The 22,736-nt window shown below is 38.5% G+C and overlaps 1 protein-coding gene across 7 annotated transcripts in view; it reads right to left on the bottom strand.

Annotated features, from left to right (window-relative positions):
• The window catches only part of cdh23 (cadherin-related 23), a 1,363,918-nt gene that overhangs the window by 697,496 nt on the left and 643,686 nt on the right, over positions 1–22,736 (bottom strand). The gene's annotated exons all lie outside the window — the stretch shown is intronic.

The raw sequence follows: 22,736 nt of genomic DNA, 5'->3' as shown, positions 1-22,736 counted from the left end.
AGTCTAAAATACCTACACAATAACTATAATCATAATACACGAACAATAAAACAGCGGAGAAGCCGTAGATTAAATAAAAAGGCTGTAGTTATCAGCAGGGAGACGTGAATCCCGTGGCGAAGCAAGGAAGGGAATGTAGAGACCAGAGCGACGGACGGCCTTATATAATCAGGCAGCCAACAACGTGGGAGGCGTTGGGATGGGGGATCCAAAGTCGCCTCATACGGTGACCGAGCTGCAGGCTATGGACGTATATATGTACGTAAGTAGGATTCAGTTAGCGTTGGAAACCCGCGTACCAAATTTCTTGAAGATGGGCCCATAAGTAACAAAGACCATTGAAAAGTTCAATATGGCGGCCGACAGTGGCATCATACCACTGAAATAAGTACGTACATCGGTTTTGGTTAGCGTAGGGAAGCCACCTACCAAATTTCGTGAAGATGGGGCCATAAATAAGAAAGTTCAACATGGCGAATGTTGTCAACCGTTATGACCGTTATGCGTAGAATTTTGAAATGAAACCTGCTTAACTTTTGTAAGTAAGATGTAAGGAATGAGCCTGCCAAATTTCAGCCTTCTACCTGCACGGGAAGTTGGAGAATTAGCGACGTTGGAAAGTTTAATATGGCGGCCGACAGTGGCGTCATACCATTTAAATAAGTATGTACATCGGTTTCGGTTAGCGCAGTGAAGCCGCCTACTAAATTTCGTGAAGATGGGGCCATAAATAAGAAAGTTCAACATGCCGGACGTTGTCGACCGTTATGACCGTTACGTGTAGAATTTCGAAATGAAATCTGCTTAACTTTTGTAAGTAAACTGTAAGGAATAAGCCTGCCAAATTTCAGCCTTCTACCTACACGGGAAGTTGGAGAATTAGTGATGAGTGAGTGAGTGAGTCAGTCAGTCAGTGAGGGCTTTTCCTTTGATTAGTATTATATATATATATATGTATACCACCAGAGGGAGCTGCTGAGGGAGAATTGCTCTGGTTTCCACAAAAGCTGTGGATGACCTGGACTGGAGACTGGAAGCAGTTCCCAGGTCCGGTTTAAAAGGAGGCCCACTGCCTCACTTGAATGAAATCAGAGTTGGGAAGCAGCAGGCAACACTCAATAGGAGGAAGAAACGAGGAACAATTTGTATATTTTGGGTAATCTTTGGAAGAGTGATTATTGGAGAGGAGCTTGGTGTGAATAAATACCTTTTATTTTATTCATTTAATGTCTTGGGTTTGAGGCTGTCTTCCACCCCTTATGACCTTATAAACTACTCAAAAAATTAAAGGAACACTTTGAAAGCACATCAGATCTCAATGAGAAAAAAATCCTGCTTGATATCTATAATGATATGGACTGGGTAATGTGTTAGGAATGAAAAGATGTTGCATCATTTGATGGAAATGAAAATTATCAACCTATGGAGGGCTGAATTCAAAGACACCCCAAAAATCAAAGTGAAAAAATGATGCAGCAAGCTAATCTATTTTGCCAAAATTTAATTGCAGCAACTCAAAATCATACTCGGTAGTTTTTATGCCCCCCAAGCACTTGTATGCATGCCTGACAATGTCAGGGCAGGCTGCTAAAGAGACGATGGTGAGAGATGGTGTCCTGAGGGATCTTCTCCCAGATCTGGACCAGGGCATCACTGAGCTCCTAGACAGTCTGAGGTGCAACCTGGCGGTGTCAGATGTACCGAAAAACAATGTCCCAGAGGTGTTCTAATGGATTTAGGTCAGGCGAGCATGTCAATGGTATCTGGGGCCCAGTCAATGGTATCAATTCCTTTATCCTCCAGGAACTGTCTGCATACTCTCGCCACATGAGGCCGGGCACTGCCGTGCACCAGGAGGAACCCAGGATCTACTGCACCTGCATAAAGTCTGACAGTGGGTCCAAGGATTTCATCCCGATACCTAATGACAGTCAAGGTGCAGCTGTCTGTCTCCATGGATATGCATCCCCAGACCATCACTGACCCACCACCAAACCGGTCATGCTGAATGATGTTACAGGCAGCATAACGTTCTCCACGGCTTCTCCAGACCCTTTCATGTCTGTCACATGTGTTCAGGGTGAACCTGCTCTCATCTGTGAAAAGCACAGGGTGCCAGTGGTGGACCTGCCAATTCTGGTATTCTATGGCAAATTCTAATCAAGCTCCATGGTGCCGGGCAGTAAGCACAGGGCCCACTAGAGGACATTAGGCCCTCAGGCCACCCTCATGAAGTCTGTTTCTGATTGTTTGGTCAGAGACATTCACACCAGTGGCCTACTGGAGGTCATTTTGTTGGGCTCTGGCAGTGCTCATCCTGTTTCTCCTTGCCTAAAGTAGCACATACTGATCTTGCTGATGGGTTAAACACCTTCTAATGGCCCTGTCCAGCTCTCCTAGAGTAACTGCCTATCTCCTGGAATCTCCTCCATGCCCATGAGACTGTGTTGGGAGACAGAGCAAACCTTCTGGCAATGGCATGTATTGATGTACCATCCTGGAGAAGTTAGACTACCAATTTCGCGGTATCGCCTCATGCTACTAGTAGTGACACTGACCATAGCAAAATGCAAAACTAGTGAAAAAACAGAAAAGATGAAGAGGAAATATGTCTGTGGCTTCCACCTGTTAAACCATTCCTGTTTTGGGGGTAGTGTCATTGTTGCCCCTCTAGTGCACCTTTTGTTAATTTCATTAACACCAAAGCAGCTGAAACTGATTAACAACCCCCCTGCTACTAAACTGACCAGATCAATATCCCAGACGTTTCATTGACTTGATGCTATACTCTGATTAAAAAGTTCTCTTTTTTTTTTTTGAGTAGTATATATAAACACACACACACAGTTACAGTATGCCTTGTCCCTCACTCGATACATGTCAAAGTAAACAACTTTCTTTAGCAATTGTTACTTTGTATTTCAAATAGGCCCTAATGCAAGGTTTTGGCATATGGTTACAACTTTGCTTTACCCCTGACTTCTTATTTTCACCTTGCCCCTTTGTTCTGGGTTACCATTTCATGTTTTTGAATTCAGGGCTTAGACCCCTTGCTTTTGCCTCTGTCTTTTCTTGTCACTCTCACCTAGTTCTTTTTTCATTCTCACAATAATTCTTGAGCACACTTTGCATTTACTGACATAAATACAAGATAGTAATGGAAAAAGGGATTCTTTTTTTTGTAATTAGAAGTCATAAGATGTTTAATATTGTAACAAAAAAAAATGAGTTGTATCATATTCCAAAGACAGCATCCCCCTTGCTGAGGGTTCATCCATCTAGGACATACTCCATTATCTTCTGCTGGGTGTTAGATCTTAACGGACTGAAGGACATTAACTAGTGATGGGAGTAAGGATAACTGGGACACATAAGACAGAAGATGTGTGAAAATTGGCAAAAGATAAAAGGTCACTAAATATTCGTGGAAACTAAGGAATAAAGAAGAATAGCAAATATGTGATCAGGTGGGACATAAGCATGGCTAAAAGGGCCAGAAAAGACAACAGTTAAGAGTACAAAAAGCTGAACCTTGATGCACAAGAAGCTAGAGAATGGTACTCATTACCCAAGTACTGAATTAAAACAGGAAGCCTGCTTAAATATATGAACAATTAGGGCACAAAAGCCTTAGGTGATTGTAGATTAATTGCTAGTAACAAAAAATGGCACCAAGTTAATAATTATGTAATTACCCAACATAAAATATACATAAAATGTATATATCATTAGAAATTAATTAAATTGTGGGTTCATATTAAAAATAAGTTAAAAATCAACACAGTAGGAATTTGAAAAATTGCCATTGCCAAATAGAGACACACAATTAATGTGGCTGATGCTGTGGAAAGATGTGAGCTACAACACTTCCATCAAAATGTAATAGTTTAGGTATAGCAAGCTCCTGAAGGGCAGAAAGCAGCGATTACAAGTTACAAGAAGCCTTTTGTACAGAATGTTATACTGGCCATTCATAGGGAACAGTGCTTTTTCCTCTAATTTTCCTTATTCTTTTAAAAGATTAGGAACAAAAATGATATTCAAACGAAGTTTACAGGTAATGCACAGCTTCAGGGAGTAACAGTCAGTCACAAAAGTAGCAGTGGATATCAAGAGAGATCTGGGCATGAGAGGAATACAACAGATGAAATTTATAACTGTGCTCCTGCTTTCAGTAGCATTAGCATTATCTGAACATAAGATTCTGCCAGAGATGGAGTGGCCGATTATAGAGAAGGGGGAGATGGACAAATCAGGTGACCCCTAATGTACGTGTGAAATCTAGCAAAAAAACTATGACTAAATCTCAGCAGAGACAGGCAAGGCTGAATGATCTTTCCTTGCCACCACTTTTCTATAACCACTAAAATAGGTACTCATTGAGTTAAGACAGAACTTGAAATAAATAATTAAAATGAAACAGATTAGATTTGTTCAGATTAGATTACATAAGGGTTACACATATAGTACCAGAAACATAAAAACCAAATATATAGACTCATAGGACAAATGATAAAATCAATCAATAGACAAATATATGAATACATTGATAAAGGTATACACAACATACAGTATCTAGACAATTGCAAGCTATCTGCCCATGACATGTTTTTACTCACTCATTGGCAACACAGCTCACTTCTTACAAGTCTTTCAAACATATCCGTTTTTACAGGACAATGTATAACATTCTCAAGGTAATTTATTAAAATAAAAATTGCACTTACACATTTCTAAAGGAATAAAAACGAAACATGAGAATGTTTGTTATGCTTTGTAATTAGTGTTGATGTATAAAACTCATATAGACATATAGTAGATTTGAAAATGCTTCTCCTCATATTAGTGTTTCATTTATTTGCCACCATTTATCCAAAAACCAGGTCGCAGGAAGAACAGTCTTAACAGTGAGGCTCATACATCCCTTTCCCCAGCTACACTTTCCAACTCATACTGTGGGATCCGAAGGCATTTCTATGCCATCTGGGAGATATAATCCTCCCAGTGAGTCCTGGCTCCTCCTCCACAGGGAGGCATCTATATCAGATGCCCAAACAATCTCAGTTGGCTCCTCTCGACGTGAGGCTCTATTCCCGGATGTCTGCGCCTCTTACCCTATCTCTAAGGAGGGCCCAGCCACGCTGCAGTGAAAGGTTACTTTGACCGCTTGTACCAGCAAAATTATTCTTTCAGTCATTACCTAAAACTCATGACGATAGGTGAGGGTAGGGATGTAGACTGACTGGCAAAGTGAGACCTTTGCCTTCACCAATACAGATCAGTATAGCGACCACATACCTGTGCTTACTGCCCCTATCTGTCTGTCAATCTTACCATCCCTTTTCCCCTCACTTTAGAACAAAACTTCAATTTACTTAAACTCCTCCACTTGGAGTCAGTAACTCACCTCCCACTCAGATAGGATAGTTCACCTTTATCCTCCTGAGGACCATACTGTAGTTTCAGATTTAGAGGTGCTGAACCTCATCCCTGTCACTTCACACTCAGTCACAAACCACCCCAAATGTGTGCTGGAGTTCACAGTTTCATGGGCTAACTGTATCTAATTGTTTTTACTAAATCCCAAAAATGGAAACAAATTTTTAAAATCATTCAAATTTTAACAACACAAACATGCTTACTCTATTGTTTTGGTTATTGAACATGGCACCAGTGTATAAGATTGGCATGTTACCAGAACAATAAAAAACTTGCAATTGGATCTGCTATGAATGCACAGTAGTAATAGTAGAAGCAGCAATGTTGTCATGTGTACTGAGTCCAGTGAAATTCTTACTTGCATGTCTGACCAATGTTAGTTAAAAAGGAGTTAAGGTGGGCCCGAAACTCAATTACTCACTTAGGCAACTCCCTTCTTACCCTCTTCAGGACTCCTTCCTACACTCTCTGACCTCTTCATTCCGTACCAGTTAAGACCTTTGTCCAACGCTCCTAAAGGGCTCCAGCCTGAATGAGATAATGGCTGGATGGAAGGCAGATTACTGAATTACTTCCAGGAAGATCCTGAGAACTAGTTCTAGGGCGGTGGACATAGAATTTCCTCAAACAGCCCTAATGTGCCTGTATGTCATGACCTTGGCTTTGACCTCGCTTTGTTCTCCGACTTTGTTTCTGACATCCCCTTTTGCTTTTGGTTGCTAGAAATCTTTTCAGTTAAGAATTCTTAGCAGGCGTGCCTTCCACATACACTTTCTGTTCCTCTCTGCAAATTCCCATGATGCCATAAAACTGTATTTCAGGACTAAAAGCATCACAGAGTATTGTAGTATATCCAGGAGTTTATCCCTGGCTTTAGTGTTTGTTTTTGTTATTTATTTTAATGTCTTTTTGTATATTTAGAAACATGAATCCATTATTACTTAAATATGGATATCAATTGGAGGCCATTCTGTAGCATAACACCCTGTTGGTGTAAGGCAGTGAAAGGCAACCTTTTTCGAGTTGCGGCGCACTAAGTCCAAAAATGTTCTTTCGTGGCGCACCTGAGGGACTGCCCATAAATAAAGTCGTGACGACACAAGCTATGGACAATCGGCAATAAAAACAGTTAATTTTACAAGTTTGAAAGACATTTTATTAATAAAGGAATCAAAGGATAAATCTTAAATTTAATTAATGTAAACGTTGAGATTGTTTTTCAGCACATATGAGATTGATGTGAGGATCAATTTTCGAAAGACAGACGCGCATTTCCTTGTCGATCATTTCTTAGACTTAATTTCCGTAAGTGTTCCGTTATCTGTTTTTCCAACATAAAATATATTTTTTAAACATTATCTTTTTAATCAACCAAAAGTTCAAAAACACTAGCAATTTTAAATATTTTACAAAAGTTTTCGCGGCGCACTGTGCACCGGTTGCCCGACAATGGTGTAAGGATTTGGAAAAAGAATGTATAAATTTGGTTGCTTTACCCCTGCCTCCCTCTCTCTCTCTCTCTCACACCATCATGATGAAGGAGCATCTCACACACCATGGACTGAAAAGAAGACCGCACTGAGATGCGCAACTCAGCAGCCATATTGAGACAGGCATGCTGATTAAAAATGATGCCTTAACTAGAGGCATTTTAAGCAACTAACAAGTCTGTGTGGCACCTAAAAGCTAAACGTCAGCATTTATCAGGTTGTATGGTTGCCAATATTCAAATGTAATTTGCTTATTGTTATTATTTTATGAATATTACCAATAATACATTATTTAAAGTTGCAACTTAAGTCCTAATTGTCTTTTACTCTATGTAATTGCCAAAGATTATGGATGTAGAAGGGAAGGTGGGGATGTTATAAAGGACAATACCTTGTAAACAGTGGTAAGTCTATGGGATTTGAGGCATTTTGACAAAGGCTACCCAAAGAATACAAAAGGGGAAACTAGAGTAATGTAGAGCTCTACCAAGACAAAACAGTTGTCAAGTTAGGAAGTTCCTGGGATATTCAACATAATTATTTAATGTGATCATAATTATATTAGAATAGTATTATACCATTTCAGGGAAAATATGTGGATGCCATTAGGTAGGCAGTAAAAGCCTTTCATAATAATACTCTATATAATCAACTTTCTACAATGGTTAGATTACAGATTTCAAGTGAATAAATAGCAGATAAAATAAACCTTTGGGCACCAGAATGCTCCATAGTTGATGGTGTATGAGGTTGCGCAATAAAAAATTGCCATTAAATAAAAAATTAGCTAATGAAATTAAATGCACTGCAAAAAAAGTGAAATTGAGCTTGGTGTAGGACAGACTGATGAAGAGTGCACACTTTAGACAGCATATACATTAAAGAGACTATATGCACATACAAGGTAAAATTAAAGCCTGGCCATTATAAAGTAATTTTAAAGATGGGTTGTTTTTTAATACCAGTCTGTCTAATTTTAGATGTTGTAGTATTTGTTGTTGAATTATGTGATTAAGCAGTACATTTAAAAATATTTTCTATAATGCGGTGCTCCAAATTTAGGAAGCAACAAGGTCAGTCTAAGCACTTAAACATCAAGAGAACTGCAGCTCATCAAGGAATCAACACGAGGCGCCCTGAGTGACAGGGATCATAAAGATTTTTATCGTTAGAACCATACTGTTAGCCGGACGTGTTGTCTAAACAGCTGATGCATGCTCACATCTCTCGGAATATCTAAGGGGAAGTCCGTCGGCCGAAACTTTAATTTACACCGACGCTCCGCTCCAGTGCCAGGAGAAACACATCTGTGATCAAAGAAAATCAGCCTTTCCCAACCTGAGGCGTAACTCACATATTTCATTTCAATTTCTACGTAACAGTGGTTTTACTCTAAAAATAACCCTGTCTGCCAAGCACCTTTCAATTGAATGATTTTTTATTTTACGACTCACCTACCAAATGGCACCCAAATATTTTCACTCTGATGGAATGGACGGCCTATTTTGATATAATTCTAATCACAATGGGAAAACCAAATCATTTTGCTTGTAAAATAAGTTTTGAAAAATAATTAATTTCCCAAAAATAACAAGATCCCAAAGGCAAACCCGAACAGGTAATACCAGACTCTAAATTGGGCTTCAGCCTTCATAACAGCCTTGTCCACTAGCAAGAACTTAGCATGTAAGGACGATGACTGGTGGAGAAAAATAATAGTGAAAGTAGTCAACACAATTCCATCCATCCATTCCTGAACTCATTTGATCCAGTTCATAGTCTCAACAGGGCTAGGGACACTCCTGACAAGAAGCATTCACATGTACAACCGTGGTCACGCATGCAGGGTCAGTCGTACAGGTATGACTCTGGGATGTGAGAGAGAGCCCAGCTTAGACGTGAGGAACACATGCAAATTAAAAATAAAACAGGGCAAGAATAATAAGCCCAGGCCTCTGAAACCACTAAAAACAACAACCCACAAGTCTCCTTCCATTGATTTTCACGTAACTATACTGGTCCACAAATGAGCACAAACTATGAACTAACCCTGTATTAGTTTCTATCTATTAATTAAAAAAATGCACTGAAAACACAAATACATATGTGAGTATTGGTAGCAGAAAAAGAGAGGTCAAATTTATTGCAAGACATGAGCAGTCTACCAGAGCTCATTTAAGGAGCAACCACAGTGCTACCAATACTATTTTTGTCCAATATCTGTTGCTACAGTACAACAGAAACAATGTTTATTTATTTTAGCACTTTTGACAAAAAGACATTGTCACAGAGCAGCTTTACTTATTTCTATGTTTAAAGCCCCAGAGAGCAAACTCAAGGCAATAATGGCACTGCAAATTTCATTAAAATAATAGTTGAAGAAAACCTTGAGAGAAACAAAGTCTCAAGATAAACAGCCTATGCTCCTCTGGGCAGCACAAAGCTTATGAAAAATGTACAGATAGGAAACAAGTTGGAAGATGTATATGTGGCATAACATTTAGATGTGTTTGGGAACTTAGTTAACTGTTTATTAAATATTTTTGCAACAATGGGTGCTATTCAAACATGGTGATAACTGAATAAAATTTCATTTATTAGTAGGATACTTAAAATACATTTTACAATATGTAGTTAAAAATTGAGTCCAAATTGACTTTTGGTGGCTGAAATGTCTTTTGAAGAACAGTAGATTCCAAATTGAGTGATGTAAAAATGGTCTTGACTGATGTACCTGTGTTGGTTGTTGATCATGGGAGGGTCGGTGAATAATTTTATGTCATATTTCTTAAGCGTAAAATTTCCAGAAGTACTAAAATGAGAATACAGTACTCCCTCCTCGATCGCGGGGGTTGCGTTCCAGAACCCCCCGCGATAGATGAAAATCCGCAAAGTAGAAACCATATGTTTGTATGATTAGTTTTATATATTTTAAGCCCTTATAAACTCTCCCACACTGTTAACATTATTAGAGCCCACTAGACATGAAATTACACCCTTTAGTCAAAAGTTTAAACTGTGCTCCATGACAAGACAGAGATGACAGTTCTTTCTCACAATTAAAAGAATGCAAACATATCCTCCTGTTCAAAGAATGCCTGTCAGGAGCAGAGAATGTCAGAGAGAGCGCTCGCTAAGAAAAGCAGACAATCAAAAAATCAATACGTGCTTTTAAGTATGCCGAAGCACCGCGATAAAGCAGCATTTTTTAGAGAAGCGTCCATATCCTCTAGGCAAAAAGCCTCTGTGCAAACAGCCCCTCTGCTCACACCCTCTCCATTAGGCAGAGAGAGTGAAAGAGACAGAGAAAATGCAAACAATCAAGCACCGCGTGGGAAGCACATCGTATATCATTGAGGAGTTTTATTTAATATGTAATACATGCTCTGATTAGGTAGATTCTCAGCCATCTGCCAATAGCGTCCCTTGTATGAAATCAACTGGGAAAACCAACTGAGGAAGCATGTAGCATAAATTAAAAGACCCATTGTCCACAGAAATCCGCGAACCAGCGAAAAATCCGTGATATATATTTAGATATGCTTACATTTAAAATCAGCGATAGAGTGAAGCTGCGAAAGTCGAAGCGCGATATAGCGAGGGATTACTGTATATTTTTATGATGAAGTCTGTAGTAGTAGAGTGTTGTACCGTGTTAGCCATTATGGATGCAATGAGAAGTCAAGCAAAGTGACACCATTGAGCCTCACAGAATATATTGAACGAAAAGATTTTGAAGTAATTGAAAGAGCAGCAACATTGTGTGAGCAGCTGAGAACTTAGGGTCCCATCAGCTGCTTGTACACACAATTTGCAGCCGTTTCAATAAGTTGTACTGTGGCCATCAGATGCATAAAAAAAGGAGAATTTACAACTTAAAAGAATAAATTGATCAGTAATTAACATAAATCAGAATATTTCTCTCTGAAATACTCCAATGTCTTTTAAAAAGGAGTTTTAAAAATGTAAAACAAATGTATATAGCGAACCCTAATGAAAATGTAACTGCTTTAACAAATTTCCTTGGGGAATGAGTGCGCCAAATTTTAGGTAATCTGGTCTGCGGATCATGCGGACAAACAAAGAGAAATGCAAATAGACAGACATGACAACAACGATAGGTGCTTTTCAATTTTATGTCAACGTACCTAATACATCTGAACTGTGTTACAGTGTAAAAACAAATTAAGCATTTAAATTCAGTCATGTCTCACAATATTGAAAAGAATAATACATATTGATGTCCTGCGGTGGGTTGGCACCCTGCCCAGGATTGGTTCCTGCCTTGTGCCCTGTGTTGGCTGGGATTGGCTCCAGCAGACCCCGTGACCCTGTATTCGGATTCAGCGGGTTAGAAAATGGATGGATGGATAATACATATTGAAAAACTTCAGTTTATTACCTTTGGCATCAATCTCTACTTGGATGCTGAATTTGATGATGGGGGCAGGAGTGAGAATTGACAGCACTAATGATGTCACTGGCATCTCAAATGTAATGTTTTTACTATGGAGTGAGTATGAATGATGTCTTGTCTTGTTATGTGGTTCACATGTTTTGGTAGTGAAAACATTGGGGTGAGGAGACTTCAAGTTGTTGGGCAGTCTGAGGGCAGAATACTTCAAATGACGCACTTCCTCTTCTGATTCTGTTAGTCCAATACACAGTATCTCCAAACATCTTCCTGCTGAAATTATATTTTATATGGTTCTTGCACAACACCTTAGAAATATTTCTGATAGATATGCTTCATGTCTATTAGTGTATGTCAGCAAAACAGTGAATTTCCCCATTATAAATGACTGCTGACATTTTCTACAGAAATGCTGTTAAATGGAGTGTTTGTTTTCTTTTCTTCCACCATCAACTGGCCATATCTCAGCTCTTATGTTTGACACCTGAAATTGATTACTGTTTTACTGTTAGTTTACATTGCTATGTATGTTAATGTATGATTATGAATTTCATTAGAATAGAGTGTCACAGATGAGCGGGGACACTGCCCGGCCAGGACGCCTGGATAGTCCCCGACTTGGACAATGTTACTCCTCGGCCACGAGAGGGCAGCCACCCAGGGCTATTTGGCTGCCACAGGGACGGAGCTGGGATGCTCTTTATGAGAGGACGTGGCCTCCGCCAGGGGGCGCCCGGACAGTTGGGGAATCCTGGATGGCAGCACTTCCGCCACACCAGGAAGTGCTGCCGGAAGTAATTCCAGGAAGACCCGGAATGCTTCCAGGTGCTTTCCTGACACTTCCACCACACCAGGAAGTGACGTCAGGGGGAGCACCTGGGGCTCATCCGGGTCATAATAAAAGGGCTGCCTCCTTCCAGTAGACGAGCCAGAGTTGGGAGGAAGGAGACGAAGCTTGTAAGGAGGAGAGAGGAGGTCAAAAGAGAGAGAAAGAAAGAAAGAAAGAAGAAGAAGAAGAAGAAGACGACGCCAAAGACAAAGACAAAAGGAAAGAGAGTTGGCCCTGGTAGACATTGTGGTGCAGAAAGATTTAAAATAAAGGAGTGTGTTTTGGACATCCTGGTGTCGGTCTGTCTGTGGCTGGGGGTACGCTTTCCACAAGTTGTAAATGTTTGCAAATGTTTAGAGCCTTTAGACAAAAATAAGCTGAAATGAACTGAAATGTAGATAACAAAAAAACATCTGGCATAATTTTAAACACTGGAATTCCCTAGGACCATTCATGACCCCTTTGACCTATGACTGAACAACTAACCCAACAGAGCTGATCGACAAAATATTACTAAAGTATTTAAAAGAATTAGGTGACATAAATGAAACTTACTCAAGTACTCCACATGGGTTTCAGGACGCATCAGATATCCATGAAATGTACTAGAAAGTGGGCTGTTGGATCTGAACACATTATAAACTTCAGTAACAAAAAAAAAAAAAATGGAAGGTAGAAATTAAGTTTAAAGACAACCTTATTCATCTGTTGGACAATTTTTGCATTCAGTTCTGACACTGTACAAGTAATTGCAGTTTCTCTGCGGGAGACACATTTTTGTCTAATACACAGGTCAACGGGTCATTTTCATCAGAGATAATTTTATGTGCGTTTTGTAGTGTTTGTCATGTTGATTTCAAGTTGTTTAATTTTTCGCTAGCACATCTAATTCTTGTGATGAAGCTAATTATAAGTTTCATGATATTTGTTATAATTAGCCTAAGCATATTACAAGATTTAACAACAGTTGTCTGTATTTTTATGTTACAGACGGCATTAGCTGCGATTGATTTCAGGTGTTATCATGCCTAGAAATTGTATCACTCATCTAGACAGTTTCTGTTATGTGTGTGTTTCACTTATGACTACAGCACAACGTCGACCTATTACCGCAGATCTTAATAAGATATAAAAATTGCACTTGGGCCCCACATGTCATCTGTACCAGTTGTTTGAATGGACTGAATGACTGGCTAAATCGGCGAAAGGTAGTGATGCCATTTGCAATACCGATGGTGTGGAGGGATCCTTATCATCTTCATGATTGCTACTTTTGAAGCGTGAACACAAGTGGATTCTCAGCTAAAACTAAGTACAAAATTGTATATCCCAGCCTGGATTCTTCAATCAGGCCTCTCCATATCAAGTTAGGCTTGATGAAGGACCTTGTAAAGGCCATTGGTAAAGCGAACTCACATGGGTTTTAAGTACCTTGTTGAGAAATTTCCAAACATAAGCACTGCAAAAATGAAGGAAAGGATATTTATAGGTCCACCGATCAAGTCCGTTTTGCAGGATGATGGTTTTAAACAATCTCTCTCAGCAGCCGAGCTAGAAGCTTGGGAGGCATTCAATTGGCTCTGTGAAAATTATCTGGGTAGCCAAAAATCTCCAGCATACGAGGAAGGAGTTCAGGATCTGCTTGATTCATACCAGAAACTGGGCTGTCAGTTGTCATTGAAAATACACTTCTTGCACTCACATCTAGAGTTCTTTCCAAAAATTCTTGGTATGGTGGGTGACGAGCAAGGTTTCTGGAATTAGAGTATGATAGCCAACTACTGCTGGATGCTCTACCACAACAATCCAGACACAGTGTACACAAGGAAATCCTAATAGAAAGTATTTATGAAGAAAGAGGGATAGCTGACTGACACCATTCAGTATATCTATGCCACAGTATGTGCCTATTTGACTTTGCTCTGAAGATATTGAAACATTTATTTCAATAATGCTTACATTTTAGTGAAACCTTCATGCAGGTACACTTTAAACTAACATTACTCATACCTCAAAAAATTGATGTGACTAGAAAAGAATAAAAGTGCATCTGAAATCAGCTTGAAAAACTGTTTAAGAGAAAAGTGTTGTGGTGTCTGATGATTACCAAAAACAATTTCTTGTTGTCTTAAAATTAGAGGTTAGATATTCTTTGTTCCTTACAAATTCTGTTACATTCTGGTCTTTGTTACATTCAAATGCTTTACCAATAGGACAGCACAACTGTATCTTTGTATCTACTGGCACATTTGAAGGAAGGTATTCGAATTTCACTGGATTTCAATGGTTTGCATGAATATTTAAACATTTTCTCCAGTCAACCTGAAAAGATACATGTGACATTACAGATAATGTTCCTGATCACGATTTCCACTTTTACAAAGTTTGACTCAAATTTAATACAATTCACTGAAATGTCAGCTCTAGAAGAGAGAAACAAGTTACAAATTGAAGGCCAGGGCTTTGAATGATAGAAATGATGCTGGGAATCCACCATAGAAAATGTCTGTTAAACTGTGAAAATGTGCAACCTTTTAATCTCTTTGTTCAATCATTAAAATAGCATTACAATTATTATCTCTTTGTAAATCAGTTATAAAATCTATTATAGGATGACCCCACTGGAGCTCAGAAATGAGCCAATCACATAAAATACCTCCTGGACAGTACTTGATCCAAGTCCTTCGCATATAGTTCGGCAGCCTGAGTCATTACTGGCCACCAGTTTTGCTTATTTAATTTTAAGATTCAGACTATTCCTATTAGGTTCCTCACTTAAAAAATGATGTCCACTGTTATAAATAGTGTACATTTACAAAAAATTCTTCAGATAGAAAAGGTAGTCCTTTAGAAGTACCAATGACAAGTGATTGACATGAGCTTAAGCTCATCAGTTTGAAGAAAAATAAATTTATGAACACTATGTCATTATCATTAAATTCCTATGACAGAACATCTGCCCTTTGCATTTGTATTACTTGGTCTGTATATAATTTAAACTAAAGTTTACTAGAAATGATGTGATGGTTATCTGGCCTGTCTTTGGCCCTGTCAGAACTTTGCTAGGATGATAAACAAATTGGTGCTGCTGCACCCTACACCCTGGCTCTAAGCCTAACAAGGAAATGCTAACAAGAGCCCTACAACGCAATCCACAAGGTGAATCTGAAATTCTGCTTTCCTCAAAAGCGAAGAAAAATTCTACATAAAAAAAAGAAGACAACAAAAAATCCAGAAAATAATGGAAAGTTGTACTTAAATAAAAATGTGGCTAAACCGAAAAGCAAAACACAAACAGGAATCACAAGCAATCTCAAAAATAAACTAAAAAGTGTGAAACCTCATGGATTCAAAAATGGGAATGAAAATGAACTCAATTAATTTTTATGATGGTAAAAACAACCAAACAATAGTTTTTTTTCCTTCCAGGCAATTCTTCCACTCTTCCAAAGTTAATTGTATAGCTACACGTCTTTAATTATTTATTTAAAGTGTTTTTCTTCAGCAGAGATGCTTCTTAAAAATTAATGAATTTTGTTCAAACAGACAGTCACTGAAACAGAACAGGTCTGACACCTACATCTAATGCATCAACATCAATCTCAAAGTACTGAACTGAGTCAAAGTCTTTTATAATCTATACTGTTATAAAATATTTCCTTAACCAAACAAAACATGCTTCTGGTAATTGTTTTACATTAAATTAGAGATCTGCAGGTTTCTGATTTTTCAGTCCCACTCCCAAATGACCCTGACAGAATATTATCCCTTTCCCAGATGCTCCAGAAAAACTCCATCCAATTTCTCTCTGCTCCCACCTGCTCTACCCTGCACCTGTTAAAAAAATTAAAATTAAAATAGTTCCATGTTTTTCCCCTGAAAATGTTTAAAAGGTTTACTAAGTAGTTGAATTTAAATTACAGTAATGCAGACCTCTACCTTAGGGGATATTATAGTCAATGAAGACAGCCAGGGAGCTACCTGAATTTATGTTAACTGAATTCTGAGGTGGCCGATTAAGGACATTTTTTAAAATTTATTTGGGTTTGTTTAAAAAAAATCCTTCTTCAGGTTCAAGTTTGTAACCTAAAACAGAACTGATGACATTTGGAATATAAATGTTTCAAGTTTAATAAATGAGTTACATTGTCTATTATGTTATATATGTGAGCGACAATATGTGAAAAGCAGGTATTGTATAGAATGCCTAGGAAATCTATAGAATGTGTGAGGTTTTTAGACAAAGAATTAAATGTCTGTGTTACTGTAATATGCATTATACTTTCCCTAGGCATTGTATATAGTGCCTAGGCATTATAGAAGGACAAATACTTTTTGCCTTTTGGTATTGCATAGAATGCCTAGGAAATGTTTGAAATTTTAATCGTTTTATACTTTGACATCACATTTTTGGCATTCTATAGATTTCCTAGACATTCTACACAATGCCTAATTGCACGTATTGGTGGTATATATATATATATATATATATATATATATATATATATATATATATATACTGTATATATATATATATATATATATATATAAGCTGGTGTAAATCAGAACAGAATGCCATTATTCTGCATAATAAAGCAAACTCCAAGTAAACACCTAAATAAGAGCTAAAATACCCCTGGGTATTTCAGTTTATCTAAGGGTCTGTAATTATGTGCATTTCATGTATTACTGTTGGTTTTGAATTATTGGTTTTCATTTTTTTTTCTGTTATGTTCATAATTGTGTATTGTCTCTTTAACTGTGCTTCCATTCTTTGTGTGTTATGGGTGGAGCTCCAGGAGGCGGGGCTACCCTGACACCACTCCTTCTGAGTCCTTCCTCTGGCTATTTAAGGCCACGACTGAATAAGCTCAAAACAGAATCAAAACAGAAGAACACTGATCTTGTAAAGGAGTTTTCTGAGTATTGTTAATTTGTTGGATTTTCTGGTTTTCTTGATTTATTTTGCTTCTGTTTTTGGTTTTCTCTGTTGGACTGTGGATTTGAATTTGTTTTCTTAGTATTGCCTTTAAGGTAACTCCTTTATGTCCATTTTTGCTCTTTTGAGCATTTGCTTGTATCTTCTATTTTTTCTTATAACACCATTGTTTATAAAGATTCCTTTTTTGCCCTATTCATACAAATTTGAAGGTTTATGATTACTGTATCCTTCTTCTAGTGGGGCTTTTGCTATATTTTGGGAGTTTTCTAGTTATTTAACCCAGCTTTAAATCTGCAGCCTGCAGTTAGCAGTTTTGAAGCTAGCTGGATTGGTCATAAGTCTCCTTGGTTTGGTTGTTTGGTTTGTGACTCTATCTTCATGTCCTTTTGAGTGATGGAGGTCGGAGTGGGCCTGCATAAATGTCTTTAGTGAAGATTACATTAACAGATAAAGCTACATTTTAGCCAGCTTTTGCTGTTTCCACCAGGCAGCACGTGAAGGTAAATAGCTAGGCCAAGCACTTTTTTTTTTTGCTTTTTATATTTTTTATATATTTTTTTTTATTTTATGAAGATGAGATCCACATTATTTTGTTTTTACATTTTTATTCGGTTTTAAAGCTTGTTTTCATACTTCTGAGATATTCAGATTTCCATATAAAATAACTTACCAGCAGATATTGAAATCTATTTCATACAAAAGACACTTTTCGAACCTTGGCACTGAAAAACTCATGAATAAGTTCAAAATAATCAAGAGATTCGACTATCTCTTGATCAATTGAAATCAATACCAGACTATTCAGACGTTCGTGGCTCATGGAGCTTCGCAAGTAATTTTTGATAAGCTTGAGTTTTGAAAAACTCCTCTCCGCCGAAGATACCGTTATAGGCACAGTCAATGCTATTCTGAAAGCCACAGCAACATTAGGCATGGCAGTTGCTAACTCCTTCTCATACAGATATTCCAGTGCTTGCATGGCCGTTGAGTTGCTAGGAACTAAATTGGCAAACATGCGAATTTCACTGCATAGTGCGTGTGGACCAATGTCTGAGTCATTATTCTTCGAGTCAGTTAATGCAATTTTCAAGTCCATAGAGTATTTCATCAAGGTATTATCACCCATGGATGATATTAACTGATAATTGTGCAGAAATCCAAAATTGTCGAAATGCTGTTTCATTTGATTAAACCTCTCATTCATGGACAGGATTGCTTGATCCAGAAGGACAAGAAAGAATTCTGTGTGAAACTTTTCCTTTGGATCAGTTATTAACTCATCCCGGACTTTATAATCGAAATGCTGCTTTGTTCATCTCCTGCGTAAACTGGTTACTGCAGGAAATGCGACATCCTCGGAAGGCATCTCCAATTCATTAGCGAGTTCTCTGGCTGTAGCTTCTGCTAATTCTAGTCCACTTTCTCTGTACGAAACCAAATAGTCAGAGACACTGTTGATGCATTTGAGAGCAACATCATAGTGCATATTTTCATTTTGCAAAATTTTGCTGGCTACATTGATCTGTGAAAGAATGTCGTACCAAATCGCTAAGTAAACAAGAAATGGAAAATTTTTCAGCTGCTTGGCTAATGCAGCGGCTTCAGTTCTAGCCATAGGATCTTTAGAATCTTCAGAAACATCTACCAGTACGTCATACACGTGTCCATGTCCATGTCATTCTTAACGTCATCGGCTCCTGACTCCTCAGATTCGGATACAAGTTTGTGGGGCTTGGACGGCGTTGCGGTATCTTCGACTAATGAAAGTTCAGTCCTGGTGCTATTTGGAATCTGACAGCTTTAACACTCTGAATCCTGCATTCCCATCTAGTGTCGCAAATGCCCTTCAGAGTGAAATTATGGGTTTACTTCTCCAGAATCTGCCAGTGTACTGTAGAAGCACTAAACAGCAAATAGATCTGATGTAACATTCCAAAAAGCGACAAGGCAGTTGGTGAAGATTTTGCCATGTCTCCAACAAGAAAATTAAGGCTATAACAACTGCATGGGATGTAGAATGCTCGTGGATTTTTATCCAGTATTCGTTTTTGAACGCCACTGTGTTTGCCTTTCATATTGGAACTGTTATCATATCCCTGTCCCCTACAGTTACCTAGGTCCAATTTCAACTCCGAGAGCAATCGTAAGCATTGGTCTGTGAGATTGGAGCCAGTGCTATCATCAACGGCTATGTACCCTACAAAATATTCTCGAACTTCCACTGAGGAGCCATCAATATGAATGATCCTTATTATCATCGTCATCTGCTCTTCATGGCTTAAATCAGGAGTGCAGTCAAGAATGATTGAGAAATACTTGGCCTTATGAATATGGAAAATTATTTTCTCTAACGTAGCATTACCCATCAACTGAATTATTTCATTTTGCAAGTTTTTGCCCAGATAATGATCGTGGATTTCATTGTCTGTAATCCTTCGAACATGCTCTTGCATGCACGGAATCAAATTTGGCTAACAATTCCACTAACCCGAGAAAATTGCCATTATGCGGGGCAAATATGCGATCACTAGAACCTTGAAACGCCAGGTTTCTTTCACCCAGAAACTGAACAATAACAATAATTCTTGTTAATACATTGCGCCAATGAAACCGAAACGGCTGGCAACATTGCTGAACCTGACGAAAAACCCATGCCCATGCCATTCTTAACATCATCGGCTTCTGACTCCTCAGAGTCGGATACAAGTTTGTGGGGCTTGGACGGTGTTGCGGTATCTTCGACTAATGAAAGTTCAGTCCTGGTGCTAGTGCTGCTGCTAGAGCTAACCGTTTTCATTAGGAAGCATTGAAAAGCGCCTTTTTGGGTAGTGAAGAATTCATCTTTCACTGCTTTTTCTTTATGTTTTTGAGCACCTGATTTATATTTCTTTGGCGGTGGAACTGAAGACATTTGGAATACAATAATTTCAAACTGTGGAAATTCGGCAAGGCCTAACTACTATCTACAAGACGTTCTTTCTAACAAAATGGAAATATACTGATATGAAGGAAAGTGATGGCTTTACGAAGAGAAGGGCCCCTTTTATGCTCTGTCGAGAATGCAGTGCTGTGGAGCGGCCCTGACTGAAGCATAAGTGGCCACCTACTGAGGACAGAGGCACAGATGAGCCGTGGAGGTGGCAACAGGCGCGCGGGCCTGAGTGAAGTGTAATGAAGATTGGAGTGCCAAGTGGAGATGTCCATGTGGAGTAATTAGGTGATGGAATATATTGCCCGTGAATTATATATATAAAAAAATTTGTAATAGAGGTTGGAGTGAAGGAGTCTGTTGCTCCATTGGGCCCTCCGCAGCAGTGTCGCATCACAGGAAAAAAAAAAAACCTTGGGTGCAGTGGGCCCCCTCCCACTGTGGGCCCGAAGAGGTCGCTTCGTTCGCTTCGCCCTAAGGCCGGCTCTGGGTAGGGACTCCTAATCACATAAGTGGAAATTATGAAAGTTAACATACAAAACAGAACTTAGGTTTGCAATTTAGATCAAAAACATAGTATACAGACAGTCATCTGAAAATAAAACTCTAAATTCCAATAAAACCAAAAAATTAACTGCAGCAATTGTTTTAAATTTCTCCCAGTTTTTCAAAATGTCTCCTGTTGCCTAGTAACCAGGGTCCCTACCTGGATTAATGCGTACCAACAAAATCCATGTGTGGTGCACAGAACATGTGCTATCAATGTGTGAGAACAAAACTTTGCGTGCAGATTGTAAACAAAAACAAAAGCCGTTGTAATTGAAACCAACAATATATCACCTCAGGCATTGTTTGTTGCTACAACAGGTTAATAACCGTTGTGGAATGTTTTATTTGTACACTGCACATTGCACATTGTCTTTTATAGCCAAAGGTGGGGCCTGCAAAAGAGGGCCCAGAACATTGATGGATGCATATGCACATTTTTACTTTGTGTTTAGATTTTATTTTACCTCTCTGTCATGGAAAAGGTATCTTCATAAAATGCATGAATGGATGTTACACCAGGAACAATATGATGCAAAATTAAAATATATTTGCTATAAATTGTCCCTAGTGTGTGCTTGGTGTGTGGGTGTGTTTGTGTGTGTCCTGTGGTGGGTTGGCACCCTGCCCAGGACTGGTTCATGCCTTGTGCCCTGTGTTGGCTGGGATTGGCTCCAGCAGACCCCCGTGACCCTGTGTTCAGATTCAGCGGGTTGGAAAATGGATGGATGGATATTGGAAAATACAACTTGAACCTGTAAAAATTCAAATGGGACAGCCTTGGCTTTATAATTCATTTTATATATTGACCTATTTTGCAATTTATCCAAGGCAAAACATTAAGCAGAATTGTATATATGTTTTTTAATTAAATCCATATACTGAATATTTAATTTAGTCCAATGCGTTATCCAAACACACTGTAAGACCAACATGCAGTAATCAATTACATGACAAATGGCACGTGATCACTTAATAAAATAAACAACCTGAAAGGTTACATACAGTAATGCTACAGTCATATTAATAGCTTTAGATTGTAACTACTATTTTCCCTTGCTTATACTTGTTTATATAGTTGACATTATTATTATAATGAGTCCAATTATTAGTTAGATGTGGAAGCTCCCATGTCAGCACTCAAATAAGGGATGTCTGAGCAGAGCTAGTAGACTGTGCTTTCTATTGTATGTTGTGTCAGCACATTTTCAGCCCCCTTTAATTTCTGTTTTATTTGTTCACTCCTTCAGAAATATCCATCATGTTTTTCTGTCTGGCTAAATATGAACAATTTGTTATAGAGAAACATGCTGCAAACAGCATTATTTTACAGTGTTATAAAATCGCTCAAATGTTGAGGAATTTTTCACTTGGGCAGTGTGTTGCTAGTTGTCTTATCTTTGTAATTCCCTTGCTTTAAATTATCATGAGCTGTTTGTGATGGATGTATTTGCTAAGTACTGTGCTTCAATGACAAGCAGCCTCAAATAACAGCATTTGAATAAAGTGTAGTTAAACTCAGATCAGGTCTACTCCTCTACCTCCTGACACTGTAAGGATTTACGAGAAATGACCTCCACTAGTCCAAATGCTTATGTCTTTGGATCTGCATTTCTGGCTTGTTTCAGTGCTTCCTGTACTGCAGCTTTTCTGCTCTTTTCTACAGACAAATACTGTGTAGTTTATAAAGACAGCAACTTTTCAGAAGAGATGTTGGAGAGACCAACACAGGGCACTTTTCCATGTGGTCTGTCTGTGAGTGTAGTGACAGAGGTATACTGTGTTGTAAATATAGTGCTGTCCTTTAGATAAGATGTAAAACTGAGGTCCTGACTTTCTGTGGTCATTAACACTAGAATTACCAGAGCCTATGAAAAAAATCGTAGATTCGGCCCACCTTAAATCCGTTCGCACCTCTCTGCCAGCGTCCTTTGTCCTGTAAATGTGCCGATAAAGACAAGCAGCAAGCAGCCGGCTATTCCATCCCCCCACCGACTTAGAACGTGCACGAACGTCTCCCAGCTCATGCCTTGATTGATTATCTGGGAGTGAAGTGGAGTTTTAGAGGGGAAATAATAGATTGTTATTTGGAACACACGTATTTCATGTGTGTTCCATTTCTACAATAATCTGTGTAATATTTATAC

The sequence above is a fragment of the Polypterus senegalus genome, chromosome 1 (assembly GCF_016835505.1).
Source record: "Polypterus senegalus isolate Bchr_013 chromosome 1, ASM1683550v1, whole genome shotgun sequence".
Lineage (NCBI taxonomy): Eukaryota > Metazoa > Chordata > Cladistia > Polypteriformes > Polypteridae > Polypterus > Polypterus senegalus.
Note: the sequence above shows the minus strand (reverse complement) of the source record. Positions and strands in the feature narration are given on the sequence as shown.